The 21,817-nt window shown below is 45.3% G+C and overlaps 1 pseudogene across 1 annotated transcript in view; it reads right to left on the bottom strand.

Moving 5' to 3' along the window:
- Nucleotides 1-1,493: 1,493 nt before the first annotated feature.
- Nucleotides 1,494-21,817, bottom strand: part of LOC311582906 (large ribosomal subunit protein uL10-like) — a 41,948-nt pseudogene continuing 21,624 nt past the window's right edge. The window contains exons 5-7 of the transcript XR_014783563.1: nucleotides 8,200-8,376; nucleotides 3,524-5,446; nucleotides 1,494-2,080 (exon numbers count right to left, since the gene is read on the bottom strand). The product of XR_014783563.1 is annotated as a large ribosomal subunit protein uL10-like (transcript). The remainder of the gene's footprint in view (nucleotides 2,081-3,523; nucleotides 5,447-8,199; nucleotides 8,377-21,817) is intronic.

The raw sequence follows: 21,817 nt of genomic DNA, 5'->3' as shown, positions 1-21,817 counted from the left end.
GCCTGGCAGCCAGTCTTCATTTGTAAGACAGGGGTGGGAGTGAGTGGGTGGGAGGGGGCAGGGAGAGGACCGGAGGGGAGACAGTCTCTCAGGACTACTTGGGAGCAAGGCAGGCAGTTGGCATATGGTGTGCCCCCCTCCCCCACCCCCTGCCAGTGTCTTGGCTGCAGCAGGAGCGCAGGTTGCTGTTACCAAGGACACCACTGAGGCAGAGACTGAGGAAGAGTCGTGTGTGAAGGGAATCTTGAGGGGATTCAGGTTGTGCATTGTAGAGTTCCATCCCACAGGAAATCCCCATGTGCACTAGGAATTCAAGGAAATATGTGTAAGGGTCTTTTTCTCCTGCATCCCTGTGGGAGGGTAGCTGGCAGTTCAAATGCACTGAGGATATCGGACGTCGGTGAAAAGGGCCAGCACTGTGCTCGCACTGCCCAGAGACCTCTGGAGGAGGCGCAGGGCCCTCACTACATATGCCTCTGTCTGAGCTCTTCGGGAAGAGGGGAGACTTAGGGAAACCCTGTGCATCCCGTGCTATTTTGATTTTACGATTTCAGTAGCTGTTTCCAGGCTATAGAGACCTCCAATCCACCCCTTATGACTTGGGGCTGGGGTATGCCAGGAATTTGGTGGTGTGGGTACCAAGTGGAATGATGGACTTGTCTTACCCACCCTTAGGATGGCAATAACTCACTACGCTTTCTCTTACTGAGCTTTAAGATAATTCTGAGCAGTTCCATTGAGAGCTTTGGAAATGGCCCCTTTACTTGGGACTCACTGGAATTTCTTTCAAGTGCTAAAAAGAATTTACCTGAAAAAAAAATTATGTTTAAAGAAAATTCTCTCACAAAAGGCCACAAATTGAACTATTCCAGTTCTGTGAAGTGCCCAGAACTGACAATTCTCTAGAAAGTGAAAATAGGTTAGCGACTGCCTCGGGCTTGGGGGATGGGGCCTGGAGGGAGAGGGAAGATAACGGAGAGTGGATGGAAAGTTTGTTTGAGGAGGCATAGAAGTGTTCTAGAATTGACTGTAGTATAACGTATGCATGAATATGTATTCTAAGAATCATTGACTCATACATACTAGATGGGTGAGTACATGAATTATCTCCCAATAAACTTGTTAGAAAACAAAGAATACTTGAGGAACTTTGACACTACTGTAACACCTAAAGGCCATGATCCTTTCCTCTGGCTCACTGTTGCTGTTTTATCTTGTTTTACAAAAGGATCGGTTTATGGCAGATTGAAAAAAGACACAGAGCAGATCCCCAAGACCACCGAGGCAATGCTCAAGTATATTTAGTTACTGAGGATGTGAAACTTTTATCACTTTCAAAGAATCTAGTCTTCAGAAACAAAATTGGCTTTGTTACCTGCTAATGGGTTGTTATCTGGATTTTGACAAATATGGTAACAACTGTGTAGGTTCTATACCCATAGATTTAACCAATTGTGAATAAGAGAAAAAATAAAGAAAAAATGCATCTATGCTGAACACATGCATACTTTTATTCTTGTCTTTGCTCCCTAAACAATACAGTGTAACAATTATCTACATAGCATTTACACTGAAATGGGCATTATGGGTAGTTGAGAGAGGACTGAAAGTATCTGGGAGGACGTACATATGTGAAATGCAAATTCTATCTCATTCAGTGTAAGAGATGTGGTTGACCTATAATATTTATTCACTGGGGGGCTTGGAACCTATGACCCTCAGAGGCTGAGAAGACTGTACCAAAAACCACTGCCCTGGAGCACACGACCCACTCAGGAGATCTTTGCAAGCCAGCAGAGGCAAGTAGAGCCTTCAGGATAAACTAAACCCTTCACTGGACCCATGTGCTGCCCTGCTTCCTCCATCACAGGTTCCCATCACTGAGGTCCTCCAGTCCAGCCATGCCAACATCACACTACCCAGCTGCACCTACCCAGCTCTGATTCAGCATCCTGCAATGAAGCTTGTTCTGTCCATCAGCCTGGAAAACGCCATGCTCTTCTCCAAGTTGTACACTGTATCTTCTTGGGACTGGACCAGCTTCCTCTTTGCTCCTTCAACCCACGCTCCAGTCAAGTCTCTAAAAATAATCATTATGCAGCATAGCAATCACATGCCTGTCAATCTGTCCCAGGGGACTCATGAACTTCCTGAGACAGCTGTGACTTCATCTCTGCAACCCGACATTGGCCATTGGTTGAAGCAGAATGGCGATGTAGCTCGCCCCAGTTTGAGTGACAACCTGGATGCGTCCTGTCTGCTCTCCAGCTAAAATCCTGCCATCTACATCCTTGGCCTGGACTTTCCCTTCCCTTGTGTTTCTGAACCACATCACCCAACATGGTAGGTTTCCATGGCAACCCCCATTTCCATGCAACTCAGTGCTTCCACCTTCCACTTGGGTACCAGCTGCCTCCTCTATTCCACACTTATCATTTGGGGGGGTCACATTTAATACCTCATTTAAATTTTAACAGTCATCCTATCATTTCTAAGCTCCTTTGACTTAGAAAATTCTTCCTTTTCACTGTGACTCTTAGTGGTGAAATGTTAGCTTCCAAGCCCTGTGCTCTTAAAAGGATCTTTGCTCCTCTGACATATTCAGCCTAAAACTTTGTATTAAGCCAAACCCATCTATGACACACCCTATTATGTTAATCTGGTCACACACAACTCTTTCTTGCATGTGTCCACTTAGTGATATTAAATGAAGAGATCAAATTGCCTCTAATTTGAAAAGCAGATGGAGCTGAGCCCCATCTGGCCACAGTTTTGCCCTAGCTAAAGGCAACCGACATTTCATTACTATTGCTCACTTTCAGGCTGAGTGGGGGCGGGGGTTGGGCCTGTTTCCATAGAGGTAATGATTCTGTAGTGCAGAGCACTTAGGAGCCGGGCCTTGGGGTGGGGGTGGGGGCCAGGGGTGGGAGGTAGGGGAGGGGAGGTGGGTGGAGTGTGTGAGTTGCAACATTGACTCTGGTGTTTCCCAGCTATGTGTGCTTGTGCACTTCTAGTCTTTGCGCTCTCTCTCTTTCTCTCTCTCTCTCTCTCTCTCTCTCTCTCTCTCTCTCTCTCTCTCTCTCTGTGTGTGTGTGTGTGTGTGTCTCTCTCTGTCTCTGTCTCTTTGTCTCTCTCTCTGTCTCTCTGTCTGCCTCTCTCTCTGTGTCTCTCTTTCTGTCTCTCTCTGTCTCTCTGTCTCTGTCTCTCTGTCTCTGTCTCTGTCTCTGTCTCTCTCTCTCTTAAAAATAGTGACAGTATTCACACACACACCAGAGAGCTTCTGTAAGGAGTGAGTTAATCAACCAACCGTCACCAGCGAAAAGGACCACAACATGGTGCCTTATTAAAACTAAGTTCTCAGTAAACTTAAGCTGTAGTCCCAGCTGTGTTGAATACCTCCCCTGCATGCAGTCACCAAAGATCTGAGGAAAACAGGCAAAAATTGATTTCTTGTGCTTTTTGGTGACACATGACTTTCCCTCATTTAAATTTTATAGCCATCCTATGAGGTGCATTTTCTTACCCGTTTTATGGTTTTTCATTGTTGCTGTTTCTGTTTTGGTTTTTGAGACAAGGTCACACACTATATCTTAGCCCAGGTTGACTTTAAACTTGCAGTGATCCTTCTGCCTCAGCCTCATGAGTGCTGGGATTATAGGGTTTTAGCCACCACACCAGATCCTGTTTTGTAATTTTAAACTCAGAAACATTAGGTTAAAAAAAAAAAATCAAAGAATACCATTGTATATACAAGACAAAATAATTGATGACTGATATAGTTCTGTCAACAATTTCTCCTACTTAAGAACAAAGAGCCGGTGAGTAGGAGGTGACGCTTGGCTGGCCACCTGAGGCCCTTGAAAACGCTGGCTGGCTGGCCACCTGAGCAGGCTCTCCCCATTTATAGAAACCCTTGTCCCATGTCTACTCATTTTAGCCTTTAAACCTCTGGAAAGGCCTGCTGAGAAAGCAAATTATACTCAGGGACCTCAACCAAGCCAGGTGGCCAGTGAGGGACAGAGCGATTCCTGGAACTTTGGGTCCTGTGTGGTCATTGCTGGTGACCTCAGGTCATGCCTTCCAGCTCTCTGAAGCCATGGTACTGCACCGCACATCTCTGTGTGGACCTTGGTGGTTTTCCAAGAGAAGATACTGCCAGGGTCCAGTGTTGAGCTCAGCCCAGAAAGCTTCGTTAGGACAGCTGGGCTGAGTGATGACAAAAGTCACCCCTTCACACACTCTTTATATGGGTGAGGTGCTAGTCATAGTTATTTCCCAGGTTTTCAATAGGCTGAGGCAGAAAGAGTGTAAATGCAAGGGCTGTCTGGACTACATAATGAGTTCAGAGCTACTGTGTATTACTATTTTTTTTTTAATTAAGAGAAGTATGCCTTTATTTCTGTGTTTCTCAAGTTAAGATGGCTGAATTGGCTGTTTTGAGAGGTGATTAGTCAAAGAGACCAAATCCCATGTCCTCATCTGATTCCTCTGACTCTTCCTTGGTTGGCTTCGGCCTTGGCTGGGGCTGCAGTGGTAGCAGGAGCAGCAGCCACAGATGCAGATGGATGAGCCAAGGAGGCCTTGACCTTCTCAGCAAGAGGGAAGGTGTGATCCGTCTCCACAGAAAAAGCCGGAAGCTCTTGTACCCATTGATGATAGAGTGTGGCACCCAGGCAAGAGTCGGATAACCAATCTGCAGACAGACGCTGGCAACATTTTGGACACCCTCTAGGAAGCCAGAGTACAGAGTCTGCTCAGTGATGTCAAGCACTTCAGGGTTATAAATGCTGCCATTGTCAAACACCTGCTGTATGATCAACCCAAAGGAGAAAGGAGAAGAGCGAGGTGGTCAGTATGTTCAGCAGTGTGGCCTCGCTGGCTCCTAATTTGTCACAGATTTTTATCAGCTGCATATTGCTCAGAATTTCAATGGTGCCTCTAGAGATTCTAATGGTGATGCCCAAAGCCTGGAAGAATGAAGTCTTCTCAGGCCCCAGACCAGTGTTCTGAGCTGGCACAGTGACCTTGCAGGGGCGATGGCACCAACACAAACAGCAAGCCGGTACCTTATTAGCCAGCAGCATGTCCCTAATATCAGTGAGGTCCTCCTTGGTCAACACAAAGCCCACATTCCCCTGGATGTGAGGCAGCAGCTTCTCCAGAGCAGGGTTGTTTTCCAGGTGGGCCCTGATGGCCTTTCGCATCATGGTGTTCTTGCCCATCAACACCACGGCCTTCCCTCGCAGGGACATGTGCATCTGCTGCATCTGCTTGGAGCCCACATTGTCTGCTCCCAAAATGAAGCATTTGGGTAATCATCCAAAAGTTGGATGATCTTAAGGAAGTAGTTTAAATTCCAGATTGCCCTGTTGTCCCTAGGCATCATGGTGGTGCGTCATGGATTGCCACACGGAGTTTAAAGACAATGTCACTCTAATGAAGACACCTGGTGAGAGATATTATTATTATTATTATTATTATTATTATTATTATTATTATTATTATTATTATTAATGAAAAAAAGATAGAGCTACAGAGTAGGACAGAAAGAAAGTGAAAGGAAGAGAAGGAAAAATTTGCAGGGTGGAGATGTGGCTCCACGGCAGAACAGCTGTGGAGCGTGCGCAGTGCTCCAGGTTTGATCCCCAGTGCCACAGGAAAAACATGGAAATATGAAAAATAATAAAATGAACAATCCGTTCCTTCCTTCTCTTTTCCCCTTCCCCCGTCTCTCCCTTCCACCCGCCCTCCCTCCCTCCCTCCATCTATCTCCCTCTTTCCTTTCCTCCCTCCCTCCCATCCCTTCCCTCTCCTCGTGGATTTGGCTATGGTGGATTTTACCAGTGGTCCTCAGGTAGCACCATTCTAGCTCATCCGGGATGATCTTGTAATTTGACTCTGAAAAGTAAAGGGATGGGAATATTGATCCTTTTCCTCCTAACTAATCCTCACTATTTATTAGTTTAATTCCACTGAATATGATTCTAATCCTACAACGTCCTTACAAGTCATGTGAGATCTGAATGTGCATATGCAAAAGCACAAATACTTTTTTTTTTTACTTCTTTCTTGATGATATATTAGTCAGCCCTGCTACTAGAACAAAATAATAAGATGATTAGCTTTTTTATTTTTATTAACTTTTTATTGACTCTTTGTGAATTTCACATCATGCACCCCATCCCACTCATCTCTCTGTTTCTTCATATCTCCCCTCTGCTCTTGGAACCTTCCCTTGGGGGAAAAAGGCAAACAAAAAACAAAAATTAAAAACAAAAAAACCCCTATCTCATTGTGGAAGCTACTGTCAGTCACAGTGTGTCCCACAGCATACACTTTTGTCCACATATTTTTGCTTGCAAATGTTCACTGCAATGAGTCATTGGTGTGGTTCGAGGCCTCTGGCTTATGCTACACCATCAATACTGGATCCTCACTGGGACTCCTCTTGGACATCCTGTTGTTGCTCTCTGTCGTGGAGATTCTGCAGTTTTGGATCTGCAGGACCAGTCCCTTCATGTGCTCCAGCAGATCATAGATGAGGTAGAAGTTGTGGTGAGCCATCTCAAAGCCCGGGATCAGGGCATGGGTCGTAGCCGAGTTGCCAGCCTGCCAGCTCTCCTGCATCGCCCACACCAGGGCGAGCTCTCCAGCACTGCCCCTGATAGCTCACCCATTGCTGCAGCCAGCAAGGGGCAGGGTCATAGCTCCCATTCTCAAGTCCTGGAGGGCAGCTTGCCCACCATCCTGCACCAGGGTCAGCACTACTGTGCTGCCCGGGCAAGGCTCAGGGCCCACTCTCCCAAGTGCTGCAGCCAGTAAGGGTCAGTTCTCCCACTCTCATGCCTGGTGGGGAGGGGGCAGCTCTCTCCACTATCACAGGCAGCAAGGAGAAGGGGGATGGCATCTATTCCATCTCTTTGTGGCCCACTCCACCTTAGGTCACATGAGTGTCGTGGCCAGCTCTCCTGTTCTTATGCCCTCAGGGCTGGCTCACCAGTGCCATGCCACCAGGGCCAGCTCTCTCTTGTGCTTCCCAGGTGAGGTGCAGGCCCCATCCCAGCGAGGGGCAGGGCCAGTCTGCACAGCAGCCCTTGGATATCAACATGGTCCCAGGCGGCAGCCCAGACCAGGGACATCCTCATGACCTTTGGTGGTAATATGATGTACAGACAGGGACACGGACCCCTGCTGCTGCATGGCCATGGGCCCAGACATGGCTCACAGTGGCAGCATGGGCTGGGACTTCACCATGGCCTCAGGTGGCAGGGCAGGCTACTCGCATCAGGCCGTCCCTCTCCACCCTCGCACTCTCCAGTTCTGCCTCTCTTCTTAGTACTCAAACTGTTCCACTCCTCTTTCTCTTCCATCTCTCCACCACATGCTTATACATCATAGTGGCTCCCGCCATGGGTGTGCCACATGGATGGCAGGCCTCTGGGGATCTTCTACCCACCGTCTTTGTTGATTTTTGAGGTTGCATTGTAATCTCAACATCTTTCTCTCCCTTCTACCCACCCGTCTTTGTTGATTTTTGAGGTTGCATTATAATCTCAACATCTTTCTCTCTCCCTTCCCTTTCCTCTCTCCAAACCCTCCCCACTCTTCTTATTCTTTTTTTGTTTTGCTTTTGTTGTTTATTTGAATTTTTTTTGTTTTTTGTTTTGTTTTTGTTTTTGTGACAGGGTTTCTCTGTGGTGTAGCCTTGGCTATCCTGTACTCACTTTGTACACTAGGCTGGCCTCGAACTCACAGCAATCTGCCTGCCTCTGCCTCTCGAGTGCTGGGATTAAAGGTGTGTGCCACCACGTCTGGCTCACTCTTCTTATTCTTTATGGCCTCTTTGTAATGAATTGTAATTGCATGCATGTATGTTTTGTATATACATATATATTTCCATATATAACTTGTTGAGTTCATATTATGTTACTTATATGTATGTTTTCAGAGCATTGGACAGCCAAATGGTATGTTCTTCCTGGAGAGAAGCATCTTGCCCACTCCCAGCTTTACTCAGTGTCTGTAGTTCTTTGTTAGAGTTGTGGCCTCATGGGCTTTTCCTATCATTTTGGCGTGTTGGTTGGTGCCCTCTTTGTTCGGTTCATGGGCAGTCATGTTGGTGAGACTTTGTAGGTGTCGCTTCTGATGTTACTAGAAGACACAATCTCATAGCAAAATCCCTGACCCCCTGGGTCTTACCATCCATCATTCCTCCTCCGTCTTCTGCAGCGTTTCCTGAGCCTTCGGTGTGGGAATGCTTTGTAGATGTATCCCTTGGATACGGGCCTCACAACATTGCACATTGATTGGTTGTCTATCGTGGTCTCTGTCCGTTGCAAACAGAACTTCCCTTGATGAGGGATGGAGACTGCTTGTCTGTGGATATAAGAACAAATGTTCATAGATTATTGTTAGGGATTATGCTGGTTTAGTGAATTGTCGGCTGTAGATTCTCTTCCAATTAACCCTGAACCATAAGCCCTTAATAGATAGTGAGGTGTCCAGTATCAGGCACGGCATCCTTCCTGTTGAGTAGGTCTTAAGTCCACTGAGTCATTAGTTACTGCCAAGATATGTGTGCTACTATTGCGCCTGTGTAGGGCTTTTTCACCACACTGCTAGTTGATGTTGTTTGTAGGCATCATAAGTGGGTGGCATGGCCGCTTTCCTCTGGAAGCCTGCATGGCACCTTCTGAAAGCCAGTCTGAAGGGAGGGGACATTCAAGTCAGGTCTAGCACAGGGGCCTCTGGACCCTGTTTCTGAAGTGCTTGGTGTCCTCCTTACCTTCTACCTCTAGAGGGTAGAGGTAACCAAGGGCAACAACAATAGGCTGTATGTTTGGGAAGCAGATACCATTGACTTTAGTAGAGTTGGCTCACTAGTTCAGATGTCTCAATCTGTCCATGGTCATTTGGCATGTTATTCTTGAGCCTGCAGCAAGGCAGCACACCATGGGAGGAGCACATGGCAGAAAAAGTCACTTTAGCAACCAACCTGTTAGAAGAATCGCCTGCTGCCCTAGCTGCTGGCATTCCGACCTTCTCCAAGAGAGAGTCTGAACCTTCTGCTCTCTGCTCTGTGCTGGGAATCGTCAAGTCATGTGATACTGAACAGCTGCCCTACCACTGACCTGCCTCTACCTGGCTTCTCTTTTACCCCGCAAGTCTGTTTGTCCCACTCCAATTCAGAATGGCACAAGGCCAAGGGCACAGATAGTCACGTCCAGTTGATCCAGTGTCCTGTCTAGTACCTAGCTGAACTCTTCCTAACCAACATCTACTTATTTCTTGTGCTTCCAACCATTGGGGAAACACAGAACGAGTCTTCTCCACATTAAAAAAAAAACATGTTGGAGTTGCTTTGAATACAATGAATGTGTCCCTCTAAGGCTTTTCTCCAGGCTGTGCTAACAGTGGCTCTTCCCACCTTTGCAGACTCTCACTGCTCTAGATATTTCCTGGCTTCTTGTGTTTAGTCTTGAAGAGTTTTTTTGTTTTATTGCTGTTGTTGTTGTTGTTTTTCTCCAGAAGATAAATGAGCTGTCCTAGGTTGCAGAAGCCTAAAAAGATCTGAAAGCTAAATGCTACATAAATAAGTGTTTTAGATTCTGGACTAAAAAAGTGTGATTACTGGGACAACTGACTCCATTCAAATTCAACCTATAAATGGGCTAATGGCATTCAAAGTCAAGTTGCTGGTTTTGATCATTGCACTACAATTTGTAAGACATTAACCTTTGGAGAAACTCAGTGAAAGGTATAAGGGAAAGGTTTATATAATTCTTTTAAATCTAACATTTTAAAATGAAAACTTCTTGTGAGTGTGTGTGTTCATTCCTAGGGATCAAACTCATGCAAAACATTCATTCTATCACTAAACTGCTTGCCCCGTGCCCCAGCACAATGAAAAGTTTTTGAAAACTAGTCTTTCGGGTGCTGTGTGAGATCATAGGCCTGCATGCGGGAAGTGGCGCGCAATGTTGTTCTCTTGCTAAATTTTCACTCTGTCAAACTGCCTTCTAAACACGTATGCTTATATCTATAGATCTGCAGTTCACTCAAATTTGGGCAAAGAAACTTCTTTTTGCATCGGGCAGTGGTTAATCCAGAAGTTGACGGCTGGTCAAATTGCCAAGTATAAACACACTAAGGTGCTTGCCTGCGGTTGAATCATCCATATCAACATCTCCATCAACACTACCAGGGGCCTTTGAGGAAGAGGGGGCGGAGAGAATGTAAGAGCCAGCATAGGGGGAGGAGAGCTGTGACATGCTGACTTATGAACATGACATGGCTATTGCACTCATCAACTCACAGGGGCTGGGTCTCCCCAGGGAACCCCTGCACATGATCAAGCCACTCAACATTCCAGTGGGAATGAGGGCCCACCCTTATCGGATGAGCTGGTGGCCATGGCCATCCACTGGGTTGTGAACAACCTCATTAGTGGCTGCTGCCAATGGCTGACTGGACTCAAGAGGTCACTAATAAAAGTAATAAAAGGAAGATGTGAAGTTGGGAGAGGGATGGAATGGTGGTGCTAGGAGCTGGGGGGAGGGTCGTGATGGATGGTTATGATCAATATGTATGATATAAACGTATGAAACACCCAAAGAATGAAAGATATTGGAGCTAGAGATGGCTCAGCAGCTGAGAACATGTTCTGCTCTTGAAGGGGACCTGAGTTTAGTTTCCAGCACCTTTACTAGGGCATCGCACCACCTGTGACTCCAGCTCCAAGGCATCTGTAGCTTTCTTCTTTTTTCTCTAGATACCTACACTCAGATGCGCACACACACACACACACACACACACACACACACACACACACACACAGAGAGAGAGAGAGAGAGAGAGAGAGAGAGAGAGAGAGAGAGGGAGAGAGAACACAACTTTAATCCCAGCACTCGACGAGAGGGAGACGCAGGTGGATCTCTGTGAGTTTAAGGCTTAAGGCCAACCTGGTCTACATATTAAGTTGCAGGACAACCATGGATACATAAATTTTGTCTTGTATATATATATATATATATATATATATATATATATATATATATATATATATATGATATCTTGGAGGTAAAAGCATAGTGCTGTGTGGTGGGGTAGGCACCAGGCACTGTTGAAGCTGGTTCACCTTGAAGCAGAGGCCATGGCCACTGCACCTACTGATCCGTTTCTGTCTCTCCAATTCCCCGGATGGTGCATACTTAGTGCGCGCTCTCTCTGTCTCTGTCTCTGTCTCTGTCTGTCTCTGTCTCTGTCTCTCTCTGTCTCTCTGTCTCTCTGTCTCTCTGTCTCTGTCTCTGTCTCTCTCTCTCTCTCTCTCTCTCTCTCTCTCTCTCTCTCTCTCTCTTTCTCTCTTTCTGTGAGAAAAGCACTCCTGGGAAAGAACAGTTTGGAAACTGGAGACTCGCATTCCATATTTAATATGACTTAGGCATTTTCCCAAAAACTTCTCTCAGTGTATTCTGCACCCCCCCTGCATGTCACTTAGTGCTCATCATATGATTTTTTCCCCATTAAATACTCCAGTGGCCTGAACTTTTTCTGTGGTAGGAAAGTTGGTTAGTGAGCTGTGTTACTAACACGTCTTTGTCAACAGTTACCATGGTTACCTTTTTGAGTCACCACAAACTATTGGAGTTGGCATCGGCGACAAAGCTCCCAACCTTTCCCCATGTGACTTGCTCTCAAGCCCAGTTCATTCTTATGATAGTGTTTTGTAGCTGAAAACTTGAACTTTACATTCCTCTCCCTAATATTTCATCTTTGGGCTTCCGGTTCGTCACGGCAACTGTCCCAATGACCTTGAATGTGGGAGTTGATTCCTAACAGACTAGTTGTCTCCACCCACTCGGTGTCATTTGTACATTCCGGGAGTGGGGTGGGGTGGGGGGTTGGAAATGTCCAATGCCTAATTCAGATTGGTGTGAAGGACAGAGTCACATGGCTTTCCCCCAAGCCAGCACTGGCCTGTCAATCTGACTAGACGTAAAGCTATCTGGAGACCTCATACTTTAACTGTAGACAAAGTCACGTTTATCAGCTGGAGCCACAGAAGCTCCCACCAGTTTAACATTTTCCTGACTCATCACAAGCAACCAGACACCTGTGGAGTGAACCTAGCCAGTATGACTTGCCTTACAAGTTTAGGATTCAGATAAGAACCACGGAATTAATTTCCCAGATTAATCTCTTAAACCAAGTAGTTGCTTGAACTGCTTTACAAAATATCACAAACTTGATTAGAAAACAGAAACCATGAACACGGTCTCCCGAAGCTCTGGGAGCTGGGTGTAGGCAGGAAACTTCTTTCTGGAGGCTTCAAGCCACATCGGTCTTCAGCTCCTGCCTTGCTCTGGGTTGCTGGCAGCCCTTGGCACTCCTTGGCCTGTAACCTCTCACGATCGATGTTTCTGCCTCTGCTCAACAGGTCTTCCTCTTGAGACTTGAGTTTCCTCCTCTTACAAAGGGTAGCAGTTGCACTAACCCTCCCCTCTGCTTGGCTTTGCTTGTATGGTTGGTTCTCGCCAAAGGACCCCGATCTCTCTCCCGGATTGCTGCCAGCTGTGTTTCTGTTGGAACCTAAAGGGTTCATCTACTGTTACTAAGTGGATGTTAATGCTCTAGCTCCCTCAAAGGGCTGAAGTCAGCATCCCCAGTGTTAGTCTGAGGCAAGAGCGTTGCGCGCTTGCTTGGGCTCCTGGAGAAGATGGGCTGGGAGGATAGTTCAGCCTTAGTCACAGGAGCAAGAGGATGACCAAGCTGCCATTTCCCATTTCTTCCTCCCAGTTGCCTGGCTACTCTCTTAGGAGTACAATAGGTATTTAGAGACTTGGTTAGAAAGCATTAATTCCTTGCTTGGACCCACTGAAAGCAGGGGCAAATGCTGGCATTTCTGTTTTCATTTTGCACACACACACCTTAAAGCCATATTACTGTTTCCTTTTGCTCACACATACTTTAAAGCCATATTATTGTTTCATTTTGCACACACACACACACCTTAAAGCCATATTACTGTTAGTTTTAACAGTAGGTCACTTCAGTATCCTCACAATGTGCTCCTGTCATTGTCTTAAGTCTACAACTACTTTGGGTTCCAGGAACAACAGGGAAGATTGATAACTATCTGTGACAAAGGACTGTTCCCCTGCCCTAAGCATTGGTGAGCCTGAGCCTCAAGGCCACCCCTCAAATGATGACAATTATCTATGAAGAGGAGGCAGCGCTCAGCAGAGGAAACCACCTTAGGAGAAGCTAAAAAAAAATAAAGACCTTTCGGATCTACCTTGGACAACCAGATCTCAGGCAACCAGACCAAACCTTGACCAAGTCGGCTTCCTTCTGCAAGCCTCTTACCCACTGCCGCAATTCTTCCTCAGTGCAAACCTAACCCTCATGTCGGTCCCCAGAAAATGGACTTCGGGAAGTGTCACTGAACAGCTTTATCTGCTCCTCTTCCCAATGTGCACATTAATTAAATTTCCTTTCTTTATCATCTTTACTCGCCTTCAATTGGCATATTAAGACAAGTGGCTCTGCTGTTTTAAAAACAAAAATATTCTAATCGTTTGATTTTTACCAATGAAGACTCAGGAGCCAGATATTGGGGTGAAAACCTGCTAGCTCAGAGAGGCAGAGAAAGCACCCAGCTGACCTTCATACCCAGCTCATGTCCCAAAGGCAAAAACCTTTTCTCCTTATCCATGATATCTTAAATACTCTCAACTCAATGTCCCCCCTTTCTGTTTATTCCCTATCAGCTGGCTGCTTATTCCACCTCTTGACCTATTGTTGACTTTATTTAGCTCTTAGATTAAAGGTGTATGCTAGGGCTGAGCCACACCACAGGGATTTATTTACAGGAAACAGAGAGCTCTAGGATCGAAGGCTGAGCCATACCACAATCAACAACAGGTTTTATCAGTTTACAATCTTGAGGGTTACAATGTGATCAAATATCTTGAAACATGGCTCCATCAGGATTCCTGCAGTCAGGCCGTCCACCCCAAACTCTCACAAAAAGAGAGCCCACAGAGGTTTCTGGACGAAGCCATGCATAATTCAGGTATGTCTACCTCAACCTAGGACAGATCTGATAAGACTTCATGAAAATTAGTTCTGATTTCTTCTCTCCCAGAAGGCATCTTGCTCCTCGGTAATTCTGCTCATGAAGTTGTTTCCAGCAATCAGCACCTCACACCAAGAACTACAGATAGCAGCTTCCATCAAGCTATGCGTTGGGAGGAAATGCCAAGTTTCACCCTCAAGATAGTGGTGCAGTTGCCCACGTTCACTGGGCTGAGGAAGACTGTTCATGCCGTTGTTCTGGGGATGGACTTCCTCCAAGGAAACTGCCTGTCTTCATCTTGTTTGTTGGCCACTTTCAAATGGAAGCTTCTTGAGGCAGAAAAAAAAAATTTAAATTCCACTTTCTAGGCACTCTGTCACAAATGTAGTCCAGATTCGTAGCATTAATTAATTTCAAGTTTGGAAGTCAGAGGTCATTAGATTTACTCCATTTGCACATTCTTGCTTTTTTGAAAGCTGACAAACATTTCACACATCCTGGGTATTGGGCCTCTTGCCCAAGTTTCTCAGAAATTATGGGTAATGGCTCTGCAGTCGTGTTCCCAAGTTCTAACGAGATTCATGTGAAGCCAGAACGTAATCAGTGTGACCAGATACCTCCCTGGCCTGGGCACGCTGACCTTCGGTCTGACAGCCTCCCTCTGGAATTGCCTTTATTGTCTCCGGGTGGAGAATTACTCCTCTTGAGGGAGAACAAGCTGATAAAAAAAAAAATGCAGTCTCCACCAATATGTGTGGGGCCTGGCTGCCCCTGACTGTTTTCTTGCTTCAAATAATTAAAAAAAAAAAAAAAAAAAAAAAAAAGCTTTTATGTCCCAGCTCAGCTTACACATTAGTATTCCTAACACTGGTCTTGTGGGTTTGGGTGTACCGCTTTGGGAATCACTTTTGGCCCCGTGCCCCTCCCACTGTTTTGGAATCTTGTGCTCTGCTGCCCATACTGGAGGTGCTTTGTACAAGAGGACCTCTTCCCCCTCATCCCAGCTTCACCCTAGGTGAGGTTATTAGGCACCTTCCTTCCATGAACGGTGTTCCTGCTCTGTGGTAGGACCAGCATGAGTGTCCTCAGCAGTTAATCCAAGGAACAAGGCTGGATGTGCTGCCTGCTCTTACAAACAACAGTCGTTATTCAAATAAGTGTATGAATATGCATAAGATCACAGTTCCAGCCTCGTGCAGATGCATTTATCACTCTAAGAACTGATAAAAAGCTTTTTTTTTTTCTTTAATCAAGTTAAAGGTGGAGGGAAGATAACTGGGATCTAAGAGATGAATGGAGCATTTACAGAAGCCATAAAAAGAGAGGAAAGCAACCCAGTTTAAAAAAATGAGTAAAGGATGTCAACAGAACACACATCAAAGAAGATGCACTGATGGCCAATATGAGTGAAAGGGTGTTTATGTGAAATGCTTAGGAAATCGCTAATTAAAACAGTAATGGTGAGGCTGTGGTCCAGTAACAGAGAACTTGCCTAGCATGCAAGGTTCTATTCCTAGACACAAATGTTATACACCAAATAAAATGGCTAAAACCCAAAACACCGACAATGGCAAATGCCCGAGAAGAAGTGCAGCAGCGAGACTGACTGTCTGTTGGTGAGAATGAAAAATGGCACAGCCACTCAGGAAGACAGTTTGGTCTCTTACAAAACCAAACACACTCTTGCCAAATGACCCAGCAGGCTTTGCTCCTTGGCATTTGCTCAAGGGAGTTGAAAACTGACATCCGTACAAAAATCTACATGCAGATGTTTATAGCAGCTGTGTTTATAATAGCCAAGACCTGAAAGCAACCAAGATGTCCTTCAATAGGAGAAAAGATAAACAAATGCATCAACTATTATTCAGATGACAAAAGAATGAGTTACTTTGAGATAAGAAGAAATTTTAAAAAGCATACTGCTAAGTGAAAGAGGCCAATCTGGAAAGCTATATAGTGTAGTATTCCAAAGGTGGAATATTCTAGAAAAAAACAAAAACTTTGGAGGTAGTAAAAAAAAGATCCGTACTCATCAGGGGTCTGAGGAGAAGGAATAGTTCACATGTGGAGAACAAGGAAGCATTAGGACAATGAGAGATTCTGCATAATGCTACAGGGCCAGGATTCTCAAGCCGTGGGTTGCAAGCCCTTTGGTGGGGTTGCCTAAGACCATCTGCATATCAGATATTTGCACCATGAGTCATAATAGTAGCAAACTTACTGTTATGAAGTAGCAGCAAAAATAATCGTATAGCTGGGGGGTCAGGGGTCACCACAACGTGAGGAACTGTATTAAGAGTCAAAGCATTAGGTAGGTTGAGAACCACTGCTATGGGGTACCTGCCTTAGCCCAGTTGCTTAAACCTACAGAGTGTAAATACAATTAGCATTGATTTATATTAAGTTGTGGTGTTTAGGTGGTAAGCAGCATGTCAGTGCAGGCTCACTGAGTGCACCAAACTGCAGTGTCGCTCAGTGTTGGTGGAGGTTTGGTGAGAAGATGATGTGCACAGACTCTTTGTCCCTTGTATGTATGAACCTGAAACTGCTCTTTAAAACAAAGCTATTAACTTTCTTTGATTGGACGAAAGAAGAAGAGGTGCAGAAAGAGACTAATACATGCAGAGGCCCTCTGGCCTGGGGAAGGTTTGTCATCTCGCAGGACTGAAGGAATGCACCATGAGTCAAACAGAGAAAGATGGGGCTTGCTGGGGATGGAGAGACAAGTGTGGCCCAGACTCAGCGGGGTCTGGTGGGATGTTAAGACTTCTATTTTATCCTGAAAGTTTCCCGAATCCCCTGTGTTGGAGGTTGGTCTGCTGAGTAGTTTTAAGGCTATGGCGATAGATAATACAAGTAGATTTGTATTTCAAAAGAGTAACACTTACTGATTTATTGTGGGTGGGGCATGTACGAACCACCAACACATGTGTGGTGATTAGGAAACACTGTGGGAGTTGTTTCTGTACTTCTGTCATGTGGGACACATGGACTGAACTCACGTCATCACACTTGGTGACAAATACCTTTGTCTGCTGAGCCATCTCACTGGCCTACATGTAGGATTCTGCCTACTGTGTGGAGAGTGGAAAATACACTGGATTCTGAAGGGGGCCAGACAGGACATGAGAGCACGCTGAGGAGCTGCTCAGAGGGAAAGCAAAGGTACCCTGAATGGGGGAGGGTGTTGCAGGAATGGGAGGAAGGGATCTGATAAATCCAGTGTTTACTAGGACAGAATTTGAAGGAAACGAGGAGGAAGGAGCCAAGACTGTTTCCTTAGTGAATCTGTGGTTGTCCAATGAGAATCTCATGTTTTGGAGATTTTTTAAATTAAATTAAATTTTTTTACATATACATTTATATTATTACACACAGACACACATACACAGACACACGCACACACACACACACAGACACACACACACACAGACACACACACACAGAGACACACACTAAACTACATACAGCCAGAAGAACTACAATAATCAGGAATTATATGAATGTTACATTCCTAGTGTTTTGGCTATTTGTATTTGGCAGCCTTGAAGAAAACATCTTTCCTATCTTGGTGTAAGTCTAAAATTCTGAATGTGAATCAATATCTATCATGTCTCATCTTTATCAACTTAAGACATCTATCTAGACCTAAAAACATTTTAACCCCTAAACAACTAAGCTTAATTGTAAAACTAAACTATCTGGGCTTGAAAAAGCCATCGGAGACTTGAAAAGGAATAAAATTAATTACCTGAGTAAACAGGAAGTGCAGGTTAGTAGCTTCCAAAGTGAAAAAAAAAAAATGACAGTTTAAGAGTATTCTTCACATACATTATATATATATATATTCAAATAGAATACAAGGTTTACTTCCAATACTTTGAAAATGCTATTGCAGGCTGTTTAGGATAAATAAGTTATACAAGTTAATTATTAGTTAATCAAATCATGGTTATGTCAACTACTAGTCTATTTATATTACAAGAATACAATCCAAGGTTTAACAGATAGATATGATGCTATGGATAGATAAGGTAAAACAGTTAGATCAGGTTTTCAAAAACCTCAGAGACCTACAGAATATTGCATTTAAAGACGTTTTTATTATTTTAAAGATTCATTGACAAGTTAATGACAGGTTAACTCCTAGCAACACCCAACCTGCCTCAAAGAAGATGATGACCATCAAAAAACCTCCTTATGGAGATGACTTCAAATGTGGCAAACCAGCCACTGGGCAAAATGTCTTCATTTCGGCCACAGACAGAATTCTGCTTTAAAATGAACAAGCTTAGATGCAGGCAGAGTTAACGACAAGACAGGGTAAGCAAGTTCTCAATAATTCCTGCCCTGTCAGATGTACTGGGCCAGAAGGCTGAAGATGATGCTCCAATGTTATAGAGAATTTTTTTTTTTTTGGTGACTGTTCAGGCAGCAAATTGTCTCTGTTTTGGAGATTTCTATCCCTTTTTAGTCATTTTTTTTTTTCAGTTTTTGACTCCAGCAAAAGCAGCAGGTCTTTTCTGAACTACAAAGAACGCTAGTCACTAGAAGCATATTTGTAAAGCAAATTAAGCATTTTTGTGACGTCTGCAGGATGAGGAACTGCACATAGGAACTTACCACATAGTCATAGCTCTGTGTACCAGGCAGGAGTTGGTTCCTACTCCTGTGCTAAAAATCCATGTATGTGCACGTCCTTTATACTAAAGAGGAGAGATCATGTTACCCAGAGAATATAACCCATGTAAAGGCTCCTGTGACATATTAGGATACCTGTGGTTGTTAATATTGTAACTTGACGAGACCTACAATTGTCATGGAAACAAATCTCTGAGCAAGTCTTTGGCGAGGGGAGCGTTATCATGATTAGTTTAATTGAGGTGGAGAGACTCACCTCAAATATGGGCAGCACCATTCCCTAAGCTCAGGTCCTGCACTGAATAAAGGAGAAAGCTGGCTGAACACCAGCATCCTCTGCTTCTTACTGTGGATGCAGCTTCATTAGCTGAGCCTGAGTGAGCTGCTGCACCAGGATGGAGCATACCCGGATCTGTGAGCACAGGTGATGCTCTTCTCCATCACGTTGCCTTTTGCTGGGGTATTTTATCAAAGCAACAACAAAGTAACTAACTAGATACCTAATTCAATATAAGTGCTGGGTCTAGTTGTTTTCCTGCATTGCTTAGTGAACAGAAGAAAGGTCTGTGTATCAGTGTGGAAGGTAGCTTCACTACAACAACAACAAAAAAAAGTATTCATGATGAGCCAAGAGATGGCTCCATGGGGAAAGTGTCTCCGTGAAAGCACGAGGATCTGAGTTCAAATCAAAACCAAAAAGGCAGGTGTCAGCATGCACATCTGTAACCTCAGCACTGAGAGGGAGGGCAGAGGCAGGCAGATCCCTGGAGTGCATTGGCTAGCCAGTTAGGCAAAACCATGGCTCAAAAGATAAGGTGGACAATTACAGAAGAGACTCAACACTCCCTCAGGCTCCTGCATGCGCACACCCACGTGAAGCCATACGTACTTACCTCATGCATACGTACAGATATTTTCAATCCAAAGTTGGCTGAGCCCGTGGATCTGGCCCAGGCAGTGTTCTGGGTATACCATTAGCTCTGAGAACCCAAGGAGAGAGTACGCTGATGCTCATCCTCACAGACAAACAAGGAGGCACAGAGATAACATGACGTGTCCGGGTTCACTCAGCCAGGATTTCAACTCTCACTCTGGAATCCTGGCTCTTGGCCTTTATGCTGATTATCTCTTAACTATAGTCTCTCTTTAAGATTTTCCTAATTGGTTCTAAGGAGAAAACTTTTTTTAATCTATTGGGTCTCAAAAATGGAGGGAGATAGTCTGCATACTCAGATAGATTATGCACAACCCAGTGGCTAATTGCAAAGGGGAAGGCAGAGGAAGTGAGCAAAGCTGGCCTGCAGGCCCATCTGAAGTAGGATTTGGAGGGATGGAGATAGAGATAGAGATAGAGATAGAGATAGAGATAGAGATAGAGATAGATAGATAGAGAGAGAGAGAGAGAGAGAGAGAGAGAGAGAGAGAGAGAGACTGAGGGAAGGACAAGATCTAAAGTAGCTGCAGAGGTTGCTGAAATCCAGCCGATGCCAGCAGCCTCGAGGGCATCTGACTATTTTCCTATCAGTAAGGGGGTCGGGGTGGGTTGCCAACCTGCTGCGGCGCATGATAAAGCAAGACAGGAACACTTGGTTCCTGACACGGGCATGCTAAAAGAATCTGGAGAAAGCCAAGAGGGAGACGGGCCTTGGCCAGACATCTGACACTGTGATTCTGAATGAGGAGTGCTTGTAGTGTCTCCAGGGGGATGTTTTAACTTGCCTGACACGGCCTTCTGGGATCTTCCCAGGGTGAGCAGACCCTAGGCCTCTGCACTTTTGTACAATTCCTCAAATGAATTTTGGCAGGAGTCCTCAGAAAGAAGGCTGGTCCAGAACCAGATAGCTGAGTTCTGCTACTGCTGCTGCTGCTGCTGCTGCTGCTGCTGCTGCTGCTGCTGGTGTGTGAGTGTGTGTCTGCATGTATACATGTGTGTGCATGTTTGTATGTGTGAATGCAGATGTACATATGCTTCTCCGTGTACATGGAGGTCAGAAGACAACCTCAGGTGTCAGTCTCATTTTCGAGCCTGTTTGAACCAGGTCTGTTGCTGTGTGCACAGACTGGATGGTTTGCAAGCTTCTAGAGAGTCTGTGTCTACCTCCCGCACCTCACCACAGGAGCACTGTGGTTATAAATCCTCACTACCAACCTGGGTGGTGATGGCACATGGGCAGAGGCAGGTGGGGTTGAGGCCAGACTGGCCTACAGAGCAAGCTCCAAGACAGCCAGAGCTGTATAGGGAAACCCTGTCTTGGCCAGTCATGGTGGCACATGCCTTTAATGCCAGCATTCAGGAGGCAGAGGCAGGCAGACTGCTGTGAGTTCAAGGCCAGCCTGATCTACAAAGTGAGTTCAGGACAGCCAAGGCTACACAGAGAAACCCTGTCTTGAAAGACCAATAAAAGAAAAGAAAAAAGAAAGAAAGAAGAAAGAAACTCTGTCTCTCAAAAAACCAAAACCAAGCCAAACAAACAAAGCCCCCCCCCAAACCAAAAATAAATCAAGAAACAAAAAGACAAATCCATGTCCAACTTGACATGAACTTCAGGCCCTAACACCTTTCTGGCAAGTGCTCTCTCTCCTAGTGAAATGTTTACCTAGTGTTTCAGAGATAAGAAAGCAAACACACAGACACAAAAGTCAACCTGGAATTCCTAGAATTCTTAGGACCTAGATGAAGCTTGTGCTAGAAGCCCTGACTTTCTTCTCTCGACTCCAGGAAGGACCACTGAGTTCTCCAAGGAAGATGCTGCAGCATCCTTAGACAGAAGGACCACAGGCAGGCCAGCACCACGTCCTTCCCCTTCACCAAGGCATTTTGGGAACCAACTGTGGATAATATCAAAATAAGTACAGCTGGTGTGATAATTAATCTTTGGTGTCAGCTCGGCCGGATTTGGAACCAACTAGGTGAGACATTTCTGGGCGTGTCTCTGAAGGTGTTTTCCAGAGAGGTTTAGCCGGGCCTGGAGGCCCACATAGGCGCATGGCACTGGTCCATGAGCTGAATAAGAAGGGGAGAGAGGGGGAAGCCAGCTGTGGGCTATCGCCCCCTCTCCCTGCTTCCTGAGTCAGTGCAAGCAGCTGCCTCGAATTCCC

Source organism: Acomys minous, assembly GCF_964271855.1.
Source record: "Acomys minous genome assembly, chromosome: 14".
NCBI lineage: Eukaryota > Metazoa > Chordata > Mammalia > Rodentia > Muridae > Acomys > Acomys minous.
The sequence above is the reverse complement of the archived record's forward strand: the minus strand, read 5'-3'. Positions and strand labels throughout refer to the sequence as shown.